This window comes from Salvelinus sp. IW2-2015, linkage group LG14 (assembly GCF_002910315.2).
Source record: "Salvelinus sp. IW2-2015 linkage group LG14, ASM291031v2, whole genome shotgun sequence".
NCBI classification, from domain to species: domain Eukaryota; kingdom Metazoa; phylum Chordata; class Actinopteri; order Salmoniformes; family Salmonidae; genus Salvelinus; species Salvelinus sp. IW2-2015.
In genome coordinates, this window is record NC_036854.1 from 13,532,454 (window position 1) to 13,545,318 (window position 12,865).

Below are 12,865 nucleotides of genomic sequence, written 5' to 3' on the forward strand. Positions count from 1 at the left end.
CCAGTTGAGGACTTGTGAGGCATGTGTTTCTCAACTAGACACTCTAATGTACTTGTCCTCTTGCTCAGTTGTGCACCGGGGCCTCCCACTCCTCTTTCTATTCTGGTTAGGGCCAGTTTGCGCTGTTCTGTGAAGGGAGTAGTACACAGCGTTGTACAAGATCTTCAGTTTCTTGGAATTTCTCGCATGGAATAGCCTTCCTTTCTCAGAACAAGAATAGACTGACAAGTTTCAGAAGAAAGGTCTTTGTTTCTGGCCATTTTGAGCCTGTAATTGAACCCACAAATGCTGATGCTCCAGATACTCAGCTAGTCCAAAGAAGGCCAGTTGTATTGCTTCTTTAATCGGTACAACAGTTTTCAGCTGTGCTAACATAATTGCAAAAGTTTTCTAATGATCCATTAGCCTTTTAAAATGATAAACTTGGATTAGCTAACACAACGTGCCATTTGAACACAGGAGTGATGGTTGCTGATAATGGGCCTCTGTACGCCTATGTAGATATTCCATTAAAAATCAGCCGGTTCCAGCTACAATAGTCATTTAAAACATTAACAATATCTACACTGTATTTCTGATCTATTTTATTTTATTGGACAAAAAATGTGCTTTTCTTTCAAAAACAAGGACATTTCTATGTGTCAACTAACTTTTGAATGGTAGTGTATATATATATATATACATTCATAGCAATTTAGAAATAGCGCAACCCGTGGCCAATACCTGTTCACCTGGGACATCTTTTTCAAAGTAGCCCAATTTGACTGAAAAACTACGAACATGGCAACACTTAGCTAAACAGAAACTTCTGCAGTGCATAGCAAACAGACTGGACTGGCCAATGGACTGGCGAACACTGGACTGGCCAATGGTAGGCATTTTTTAAGTTCATCCATCATTCCAGTGAAAGTGACCAATCGAAGGTTTCTAGACACCCATCCACGGTAAACTAAACCTCCATCAGCCTGAAATCCAAACCCAAAGGTGCCAAGACTTGAGAGAGCAATTTGATCAATTGAGAACGTTTTATTTTTGATCTGTGACAATGAAGCTCTTAAGTTTAATGTGCGCTCTTGACTGACCCGTGCACTCGCTGGACCCGTCTGCTCGCGTGCCCATTTTCTTCTCTCGATTGCGTTTGCTCGCGCAATGTTTCATCTTGCTCGCGCGCGCCATCTTGTGCTCGTTCAACTCTTGGATCGGACTTGAGAACATATTTAGCTGCCATTGTGTTTTTAACGTTATAGCAAAGGGAACCGACGCTAAAAAAGAGAGATGACTATGAAGACATTTTGGAAGAGAGGAGGAACTCCAACGACTTGAAATATTCACCGGTTCTTTACAAGGGACTCACTCCCTGCAATGCAAACATGCTCAAGAATATCGTCTATTCTGATAAACTACGCTATGTGATTAATCAGGTAGGTAATTAATACCATCGGCCGCATGTGCAAAGGTTGTCATGGTTGTTATAGGTTGTGAAGTGTTAAAATCTCAGTGTTTCTATTGAGCCTCACACCACAGTGACATCTCGACCCCTCTGATCCACAATTTTAGTCGACATGTGTAGATGACAAAATGTGTTGATCAAAGTGTGCAGGAATGTAACTTTGTATTGCTTTGCATGCAGGGTCATACTTGACCTTATCACTCAAGGGTTCATTCCATCCCTTCAGTGTTTAAACCAGTTTGACCACCAATGACTAATGTCTTGACAACTTTCTCTGAAACTGCCTTTGGGGTTAGGCAATGCATGTATTATTAATAGTTGGTAGGCATAGTTGGTAGGCATACTTGACCTCATACTTGACCTTATAATACATGCATTGCCTAACCCCAAAGGCAGTTTCAGAGAAAGTTGTCAAGACATTAGTCATTGGTGGTCAAACTGGTTTAAACACTGAAGGGATGGAATTAACCCTTAGTGATAAGGTCAAGTATGACCCTGCATGCAAAGCAATACAAAGTTACATTCCTGCACACTTTGATCAACACATTTTGTCATCTACACATGTAGACTAAAATTGTGGTTGATGATCATGCCCAGGTGTCACAAGAGTCTGGCGAAGCCCCTGACATCATCCAGGAAGAGTCCTGTGTCATTCTGGAGGAGATGGCCTACCGGCTCCAGATCAGCACCGTCCACTTCTTTGCCTTCACCCTTAGCAAGGACTTCAAAACGCTCTTGCAACATGTCTGTATTAACATGTATTAATGCAACTATTCTGAGTCTGAGGTCTGTTATGAATGTAATGCAAAGTAGTACATTAAGGATTATGGGGCATGTGGGATATTAACTATTTTCCCTGTTAATAAAGTTAATTCATATCCACACATTCTTCATTTCTTCAGCTCAAACAGGCCATCCAGGAGCATCCTGTGGTGCTGCTCCCCAGTCACTGTAGTTACATGGACTTCCTGTTGATGTCCTACATTCTGTACACCTATGACCTTGTCCTGCCTGTCATCATAGCCGCGGGAAGTATGGGTGCTGAGGGTGCTACAGCACCCCCTGAAAAATCCGAATAGAAAAGGAAATATATACAGTACCAGTCAAAAGTTTGGACACACCTACTCATTCAAGGGTTGTTCTTAATTTTGTACTATTTTCCACATTGTGTAGAATAATAGTGAAGACATCAAAACTATGTAACCAAAAAAGTGTTACACAAATAAAATTTATTTTTGATTCTTCAAAGTAGCCATCCTTTGCTTTGATGACAGCTTTGCACACTGTTGGCATTCTCTCAACCAGCTTCACCTGGAATGCTTTTCCAACAGTCTTGAAGGAGTTCCGACATATGCTGAGCACTTGGTGGCTGCTTTTCATTTACTCCGCGGTCCAACTCATCTCAAACCATCTCAATTGGGTTGAGGTCAGGTGACTGTGGAGGCCAGGTCATATGATGCAGCACTCCATCACTCTCCTTCTTGGTCAAATAGCCCTTACACAGCCTGGAGGTGTGTTGGGTCATTGTCCTGTTGACAAAACAAATTATAGTCCTACTAAGCGCAAACCAGATGGGATGGCGTATCGCTGCAGAATGCTGTGGTAGCCATGCTGGTTAAGTGTGCCTTGAATTCTAAATAAATCACTGACAGTGTCACCCCCACAACATCACACCTCCTCCTCCATGCTTCACGGTGGGAACCACACATGCGGAGATCTTCCTCTCACCTACTCTGCATCTCACAAAGACATGGCGGTTGGAACCAAGTATCTCAAATTTGGACTCATCAGACCGAAGGACAGATGTCCACCGCTCTAATGTCCATTGCTCATGTTTCTTGGCCCAAGCAAGTCTTTTCTTCTGATTGGTGTCCTTTAGTAGTGGTTTCTATGCAGCAATTTAACTATGAAGACCTGACTCACGCAGTCTCCTCTGAACAGTTGATGTTGAGATGTGTCTGTTCTTTGAACTCTGTGAAGCATTTATTTGGGCTGCAATCTAAGGTGCAGTTAACTCTAATGAACCTATCCTCTGCAGCAGAGGTAACTCTGGGTCTTCCTTTCCTGTGGTGGTGGTCCATATGAGAGCCAGTTTCATCATAGCGCTTGATGGTTTTTGCGACTGTACTTGAAGAAACGTTGAAAGTTCTTGAAGTGTTCTGTATTGACTGACCTTCATGTCTCACAGTAATGATGGACTGTTGTTTCTCTTTGCGTATTTGAGCTGTTTTTGCCATAATATGGACTTAGTCTTTTACCAAATAGGGCTATCTTCTGTATACCACCACTACCTTGTCACAACACAACTGATTGGCTCAAACACATTAAGAAGGAAAGAAATTCCACGAATGAACTTTTAACAAGGCACACCTGTTAATTTAAATGCATTCCAGGTGACTACCTCATGAATCTGATTGAGATAATGCCAAGAGTGTGCAAAGCCCTCATCAAGGCAAATGGTGGCTACTTTGAAGTATCACAAATATATAATATATTTTGATTTGTTTTACACTTTTTTGGTTACTACATGATTCCATATGTGTTATCTCATAGTTGTAATGTCTTCACTATTATTCTACAATGTGGAAAATAGTAAAAATAAATAAAAACCTGTATATGAGTAAGTGTGTCCAAACTTTTGACTGTGACTATATTTTGTAAAAAAAAATATATTTCACAAAAGTAGTGCACTGGGCCTTTAATAGTCCTGTATTAGCGGACCCATATCACGGGCTATGTCGGACAAACCTTACACTCATAACTTTCGATAACTGATAACTCTCTCCACTATCACTTAAGTGTATTTTTCTCTCAGTTTTTGTCATTTTTTGTTGTTGAATTGAGACCCTGTTTAATTTGAGTTGGTTTGTCATGTTCCTCAGTAACCACTGGTCCTCCTAACTGAGTCCTATCCTGTTACAGACACATCCCTATGAAGCCCTTGGAGGAGACCCAGTAGTTTGTGAACGACACGGCCTACAGGATAGTGCGTCTGGACTGGCCTCTCTCCTCCTGCAGAACCTGGCCCTGTCCTATGGTGCCTTCCTGGACTGGTCTGGTAGGATCCAAACCCAGCCAAAGGCACTCTTAACTCCACGTTTATTGTGCTTCTGGCTTTAACTCTCCAGTTGACCTCAAATGATACAGTAAGCTCCTTGTTGCTGTTGCTTAGTGTTTTGTTATTGATGTAGCCTCAGCACAACTTAGCCTAAATATAAATGCAGCACATCTGGTGCCACTCCAGGCAGCAAGTGAATGTCATACACATTGCTTTAGAATGTAATCAAAGGCAATGTAATTATCTTTAAAAAAAAACTGCCCCGCAAAAACCCAAGATATGTAATCAGGGAATTGATTGCAATATGGTCGTATTGGAATTTAGCCAGGGAATGAATCTTAATTTCCTTGCTGAAGTCTTTCTCGGACAAAAGTGTTTCATGAGCCATCTGAATGTTCAGAATCTCAGTTCACTCACTGACTTTGATTGGACTCATATGATTTATTACACCCATTGCTCCTGATGCAATATGATGTTTGATATCCAGTTCCCTTTGATGTCAAAATATATAATTAGCTCAGTGTGAACCTCTCGGCTTGCTAACCAGAGCCAGATGGTGCTCTCATGGCCCTTCAAGGCCTCAGATGAGTCCCTTGTCATTGCTTTGGGGATGTCACCTGCCATCCTTAATGAGTCACTGGTGTTGTGACAAGATGTTGTGTCTGTAGGATCGTCTCAGTTAGACACCCTTGGCGTGCCTGTCCAGACGGAGCTCACTGCTGGGCCTCATGTCACCTTGTTACATTGTCTGACTCCCTTTTCTGTTGTCTATCTGTCTCTCGTTGTCTTTGTCTTTTCTCTCTCTCCTCCAGACCATGCTCCCACAACTAAGGTGGTGTCGTCCAGCCTGGCTCTTCATAGGAGCTTGCTGTGTGTCTCAGGGGGCCTGGATAGTCTGGTGGTGGGGGAGCCCCAGGGCCCGGTGACCCCAGAAGAGGCTCTCTTTAACCGGGCCATCAGCGTGCTCTCCTGTGCCTCCTACAGGAACCAGGTCTCCCACGTGTTCCTCCGGCCCACCATGCTGGCTGTGGCCATGCACACTGCAGCCTCCTTCAAGAAGGGTGAGTGCCTGGCTGTTGCTCTCATTTGTAATAATACACAGGTTTTATATAGCGCTTTTCATGGACCCGAAGAAACTTACTAGAAATATTTGATTAGGGTTGAAATAAATGTATAGTCCCAGTTTGTTTCCACTCAATATAGCTGCTTTTATGTCGTCCCAATAGGGTGCTTGGCTGAGGTTTTGAATGTGTGTTTTTCAAACTGTCTCTTTCATCCTCTGTCCTGTGGACACTGTCCAGGAAATACTTAGATGCAGAGTGATGATTTTTGTGTAATATATGGTGACTGGAAGGCGTGCGTTATGATTCTGAACAGTCAGATAGCTAGCAACAATGACAAGAAGCTGCCATGTGGGGAATCATAGGTGTCTCGTTTCAGCTCATTCTATCTTGGGTATTATTGACGCATGTCTTGTTTTGAGGTGTGTTGACTGATGTCATGTCTAATTTGCTAGCTAGCTAATCAACAACTGTAACGATGTATTTGAGAGAAGACAAGTGTTCATTGCGCATATGTAATTATCTTTTCAAGTATAGTTTACATGTTGTCAACAGCCTATGGGAATATCCCTGCAGGACTTTGAGGTGCCGTGTTACCTGCTGGTGAAGACTGGTGCTGTTCAGATGCTGCAGCAGGACATAGTGATGACAGACAGAGGTCAGCCCCTACTTTCCTTCTTCAATGGCTTGCTGGAACCATTCCTTTAACACTACCAGGTACACTGGCCCTCTGTCTAGCAATAATGTAATGTTTCTATCTGAGCATGATACTTCCTGATAGCTTTCTAATAGCTTTATAACATCTTTCTTACATTTCACTCAAAGCGCTCAAGAGACTTGTAGTGACCTGATGATTGAGCAGTATTGTGGACATTGATAGAGGTACGAAAAGCTTCAAATGCATTTCACAGTGGCAAACTGTCTTGCCTATATTGTGAAATATGAACTTGTTTCATGCTCAGTCTCCAGTAGAGGGAGCTCTATAACCAGAGCATTGTCATATTATAGTGTTACTACTGGGTGTCTACAAAGCAGCACTGCACTTACACATTCCTCTGGATAGTGCCACTCTGTGTTTGTCAGTGGCTGTGTGTGAGTTGACTGTGGTGTTGAATTCCTGTGTGTGTGTCCTCTGTAGGTGGTATGTCAGTACCTCTGTGAGGAGGCCAGTGAGGGTTTTACAGAGAAGCAGTACATCCCTGCTGTCCGCAGCTTCGCTGTATAACTCATCCAAGCAGGTACCTTCAATTCACTCTCTGAAAAGTTTTGAGAGTGGTCTGGGTTCAGTCAGCTGGACGACAACTCTAGTTTACAACAAACGTGAACGTTATCACTTTATTTGGATAGTCCTAAATTAATAGTTTGAAGATGTTCAGTAGATGTTCATTGTCAACAACATTTTAACTTACTATTCATTAACCTTAGCCCTAACCCTTACCTTAGCTTTATGTCCACATCCTGGGTCAGCCCTAACCCTGACCTTAGCTTTATGTCCACATCCTGGGTCAGCCCTAACCCTGACCTTAGCTTTATGTCCACATCCTGGGTAGCCCTACCCTGACCTTAGCTTTATGTCCACATCCTGGTCAGCCCTAACCTGACCTTAGCTTTATGTCCACTCCTGGGTAGCCCTAACCCTGACCTTAGCTTTATGTCCACATCCTGGGTTAGCCCTTAACCTGACCTTAGCTTTATGTCCACATCCTGGTTAGCCCTAACCCTGACCTTAGCTTTATGTCCACATCCTGGGTTAGCCTAACCCTGACGCTTAGCTTTATGTCCACATCCTGGGTTAGCCCTAACCCTGACCTTAGCTTTATGTCCACATCCTGGGTTAGCCCTAACCCTAATCCTAGCTTCATGTCTACACCCTAGCTGAACCCTTACCTTAGCCATAGCTATAACCCTTACCTTGGCTTCATGWCTACACTCTTGCTCTTGGTTTATATGACACAATGAAAACTGCCGTCTAGTGGCTGTAGATGACACTGCCACTGCCAACTCTCAGATGTGAGCATTCTGTGTAGTATTTTTTCACAGAAAACCTGAGGAGCGAGGTAGAGAGTGGGGTGGGGGATAGGAGAAAGAGAGGGATGAACGTGGAGTAAGGGAGAGGTAGAGGTTAGGATGGGGGACAGAGAGAGGTTTAGATGGTGGAGTGGTGGAGAGGAGGGTCAATGATGGGATGAGGGTACCTACTAAATGTATAAAATCATACTACATAGCTGAAATGCATTAGAAGTGTTGGCACAGTTTCTGTTAAGTTGGAGCGTCATGGCAGTCTTGCCTGTAAGTGGTGGTACATTCCCTTAATGCATTTGACCAAGGCCTGCACAGTGTAAACAGTATAAACAGAGTTGTTTTTACCCAGTGTCCTCTTCAGGCTTGAGACTGAAGCTCAGTTGGCTCTCAACTGGCTGCTTGCCAGGTCACTAAGCTCTCTGTGTCCCCTGAGCTCTGAAAGAGGAAGAGAGAGGGAGAGAGACAGACAAACTGACAGACAGACTGAGAGAGAGAAGATGAAATGCAGGGTTTTGAGTGAAACATGTGTACCGTGACTAAATAATACCAGTAGTTGTCTTGCAAATAACTTAGGACCTTAACAGTGTCCTTTGGGGCACTCTTTTTAGAACATTGACATACTGTATGTTAAACAATATGAACACTGGATGGCGCTGAAGGGGTTTGCCGCCGTTTTACGGGCTCCAGACTAATTGTGCTATTTAGTGTTTTTTTGCATTGATTTGATCTTTTCCTGTACATAATGTTTCTGCCATCGTTTCCTATGACTGAAAAATACTTCTGGACATTAGAACAGCGAGTACTCACTTCGATCTGGACAAGGATTTCTCCTTCAATGAGTCGGAAGCGAAGGACATACTGCTCTTCCTGGACCAGGCCCAAGTCCACGTCATTCGTTAAAAGAGGGCGGCGAGCGGGATACCTGATGAGTGGATAACCCGCCTTTAAACTCCGTTCTATTGGCAAACGTGCAATCACTGGTGAATATACTGGATGAGCTCCATTTCAGACTATCCTATAAACGGGACATTAAAAACTGTAATATCCTATGTTTCACTGAATTGTGGCTGAACAAGAACATGGATAATATATAGTTAGCTGGGCTTTTCCGTGCATCGGCAAGACAGAATAACAACCTCCGGTAAGATCAGGGGAGGTGGGATGTGTCTCTTTGTCAACAGCAGCTGGTGCTCAATCTCTAATATTAAGGACGTCTCTAGGTTTTGCTCACCTGAGATAGAGTATCTCATGATAAACTGTAGACCACACTATTTACCAAGAGAGTTTTCATCGATATGTTTGGTAGCTGTCTATTTACCACCACAAACCGATGCTTGCACTTAGACTGCACTCAACGAGCTGTACAGGTCCATAAGCAAACAAGAAAATGCTACTGGGGATTTTAATACAGGAAAACTGAAATCCATTTGATCTAATTTCTACAAGTGTGCAACTACAGGAAGAAAATCTCTAGTTCACCTTTACACAGAGACTCATACAAAGCTTATAAGTGTAAAGGGTGCGTGTTGGTGACAGGGACATCAGGCGCAGGAGAACGAACTTGGTTTAAACGGAGTCGTTTAATAAGTGCTCATAAAACTCCAAAACCAATATATACAAAAAATAATAAACTTGGGTARAAAACCCGTCGCACACCGAACACATGACTTGCACAATACATAGAATCAAACAATTTCCGACAAGGACATGAGGGGTTAAATACACAACATGTAATTGATGAGATTGGAACCGGGTGTGAAGGAAGACAAGACAAAACCAGTGGAAAATGAAAAATGGATCAGTGATGGCTAGAAGGTTGGTGACGTCGACCGCCGAACACCGCCCGAACAAGGAGAGGGACCGACTTCGGCGGAAGTCGTGACAATAAGAAATCCTGCTAAACCCTCTGACTAACCATCTAACAGGCAAAGCGTCAATACAGGACTAAGATCAAATCCTACTACACCGGCTCTGATGCTCGTCGGACGTGACAGGGCTTGCAAACTATCACTGATTAGAAAGGAATATCCAAACTGCCCAGTGACGCGAGCCAACCAAACGTGCTAAATTCCTTCTATTTACATTTAAGTCATTTAGCAGACGCTCTTATCCAGAGCGACTTACAAATTGGAAAGTTCATACATATTCATCCTGGTCCCCCCGTGGGGAATGAACCCACAACCCTGGCGTTGCAAGCGCCATGCTCTACCAACTGAGCCACACAGGACCTATGTTCGCTTCAAGGCAAGTAACACAGCACCAGCTGTTCCGGACGACTGTGTGATCACGCTGTAGCTTATGTGGGTAAAACAGGTTAACATTCACAAGGCTGCAGGGCTAAATGGATTATCAGGACACGTACTCAGAGTATGCGCTGACCAGCTGGCAAGTGTCTTCACTGACATTTTCAACCTCTCCCTGACCCAGTCTTTAATACCTATATGTTTCAAGCAGACCACCATAGTCCCTGTGCTCAAGAACACCAAGGTAACCTGCCTAAATGCATATCGTCCCATAGCACTCACACCTGTAGCCATGAAATACTTTCAAAGTCTGGTCATGGATCACATCAACACCGTCAACCCAGAAATCCTGGACCACTCCTATTCACATACCGCCTCAACAGATCCACAGATGATGCAATCTCTGTTGCACTCCACACTACCCTTTCCCACCTGTGCAAAATGAACACCTACGTGAGAATGCTGTTCATTGACTACAGCTCAGCATTCAATAGTAGGCAACAACACAGTAGGCAACAACACATRTGCCATGCTGACCCTCAAAACGGGGGACTCTCAGGGGTGCGTGCTTAGTCCCCTCCTGTACATGCCATTGGTTGAGTGTAACTCTGTAACTAAACATTCCAATGGTTGGGTGTAACTCTGTAACTTAACATGCCATTGGTTGGGTGTAACGCTGTAACTAAACATGCCATTGGTTGCGGTAAGCTCTGTAACTAAAAATGCCAATGGTTGGATGTAACTCGTGTAACTTGAAAATGTCATTTGTAGTGAAAATGCAGTACATGTGATGTGATGTCATGAATGTTCTGAAGTGTAACTTAACATGTCATTGGTTGGGTTAACTCTACTAAACATCCATTTGTTGGATGTAACTCTGTAACTTACCATGCCATTGGTTGCGGTTAACTCTGTAACTTAACAGCCAGGTTGGGTGTTACCTACACTAAACATGCCATTGGTTATAGGTGTAACTTTTAACTAAACAGCCATTGGTTGGGTGTAACTCTGTAACTTGACATGTCATTGTAGTGAAGATGCAGTACATGTGACTGATGTCATGGAATGGTCTGAAGGTTAACTTAACATGCCATTGGTTGGGTGTAACCTGTAACTTAACATGCCATTGGTTGGATGTAACGCTGTACTAAACATCCATTGGTTGGGTCTAACTCTGTAACTAAACATGCATTGGTTGGGTGTACTTGTAACTTCTACCATCCATTGGTTGGTGTAACTCTGTAACTAAACATGCCATTGGTTGGGTGTAACTCTGTAACTTACCATCATGGTTGGGTGTAACTCTTAACTAAACATGCCATTGTTGGGTGTAACTCTAACTAAACATGCCATTGTTGCTGTAACTCTTGTAACTTAAGTGCCATTGGTTGGGTGTAACTCTGAACTTAACGTGCCATTGGTTGGGTGTAACTCTGTAACTTACATGCATTGGTGGGTGTAACTCTGTAACTTACCATGCCATTGGTTGGGTGTAACTCTGTAACTAAACATGGCATTGGTTAGATGTTAACTCTGTAACTTACCATGCCATTGGTTGGGTGAACTCTGTAACTTAACATGCCATTGGTTGGGGTAACTCGTAACTTAACATGCTGGTGAATGTTAACTCTGTAAATTGCGTGCCATTGGTTGGGTGTAACTCGTAACTAAACATGCCATTGGTTGGTGTAACGCTGTAACTAAACATACCATTGGTTGGGTCTAACTCTGTTACTTAACATGCCATTGGTTGGTGTAACTCTGTAACTAAACATGCCATTGGTTGGGTGTAACTCTGTAACTAAACATGCCTATGGGTGTAACTAGATCGAACATGCCATTGGTTGGGTGTAATCTGTAACTAAACATGCCATGGTTGGGTACTATTAAATAAACATGCCATTGGCTGGTGTTACTCGTGTAACTAAACATGCCATTGGTTAGGTGTCACTCTGTAACGAAACATGCCATTGGTTGGATGTAACTCTGTAACTTAACATGCCATTGGTTGGGTGTAACTCTGTAACTTAACATGCCATTGGTTGGGTGTAACTCTGCAATTTAATATGCCATTGGTTGGTTGTAACTCTGTAACTTAGCATGCCATTGGTTGGGTGTTGCTCTGTAACTAAACATGCCAATGGTTGGGTGTAACTCTGTAACTTAGCATGCCATTGGTTGGGTGTTGCTCTGTAACTAAACATGCCAATGGTTGGGTGTAACTCTGTAACTTGACATGTCATTGTAGTGAAGATGCAGTACATGTGARTGATGTCATGGTCTGAGGTGTTAGAGGTGGAACCTGTGTGAATTACAGTGTGTGTMTGTTTGTTTGTTTGTTTGTGTATAAGGTGTATGAGTAAGCTATGTTAGCTACCTGTCTAGGCTGGTCGGGAAGGCAGGGATGGCTGTTTTCAAGGCTGAACAATCTTTGTAGCTCCTAGGTCAAATTAGTTTTACTTTGTGAAAATCTGTTTTTTTACCGCACTTGCTTTTACCATTTTCTCCATAGGGTTTCCTCCTTCACAGACTCTATGAAATGATGACCTCTTCCTAAGTATTTGGCCACATGATTCATTTTGTGTATGGTTCCCTAGGAAAAAGGGGTGGCTCAACTAACTCTTTGGCTCAACTTACCCCACTCTCCCCTACTGACTGAATAAGTTGTTCTTTAACAAGTTGTTCTTTAACTTCAGAGCTGATCAAGTCAGTCTCAAAGTTAACAAGATGGCTGTGAACTCTTTAGAAGATACACTGGGTAAGAGTGGAATTATATCAAATCAGAGTCAGATCAGTCCACGTCTCCTGCTTATTACTGTAGTCGAAGAGATGTATAGAGATGGGTTGACAGGAAGTTAGATAAGAGGATGGTATACAGTATTTCATGCTATTTGGGTCACATAGGCTTGTTAAAGTGCTGTTTCATTTCAAATGGCTGCATCAGTTTCTCCTCAGAAGACATTATGATAATACTGAGGGCTGGCCTACTTACACTTTTTGTTACATACATTTTTATGACCCACTTTGGATG

General features: G+C 42.9%; 1 pseudogene; it reads left to right on the forward strand.

The window, feature by feature from the left end:
- The first annotated feature begins 841 nt into the window (after positions 1-841).
- Positions 842-6,794, forward strand: LOC139028719 (dihydroxyacetone phosphate acyltransferase-like; annotated as a pseudogene).
- The last annotated feature ends 6,071 nt before the right edge of the window (positions 6,795-12,865 follow it).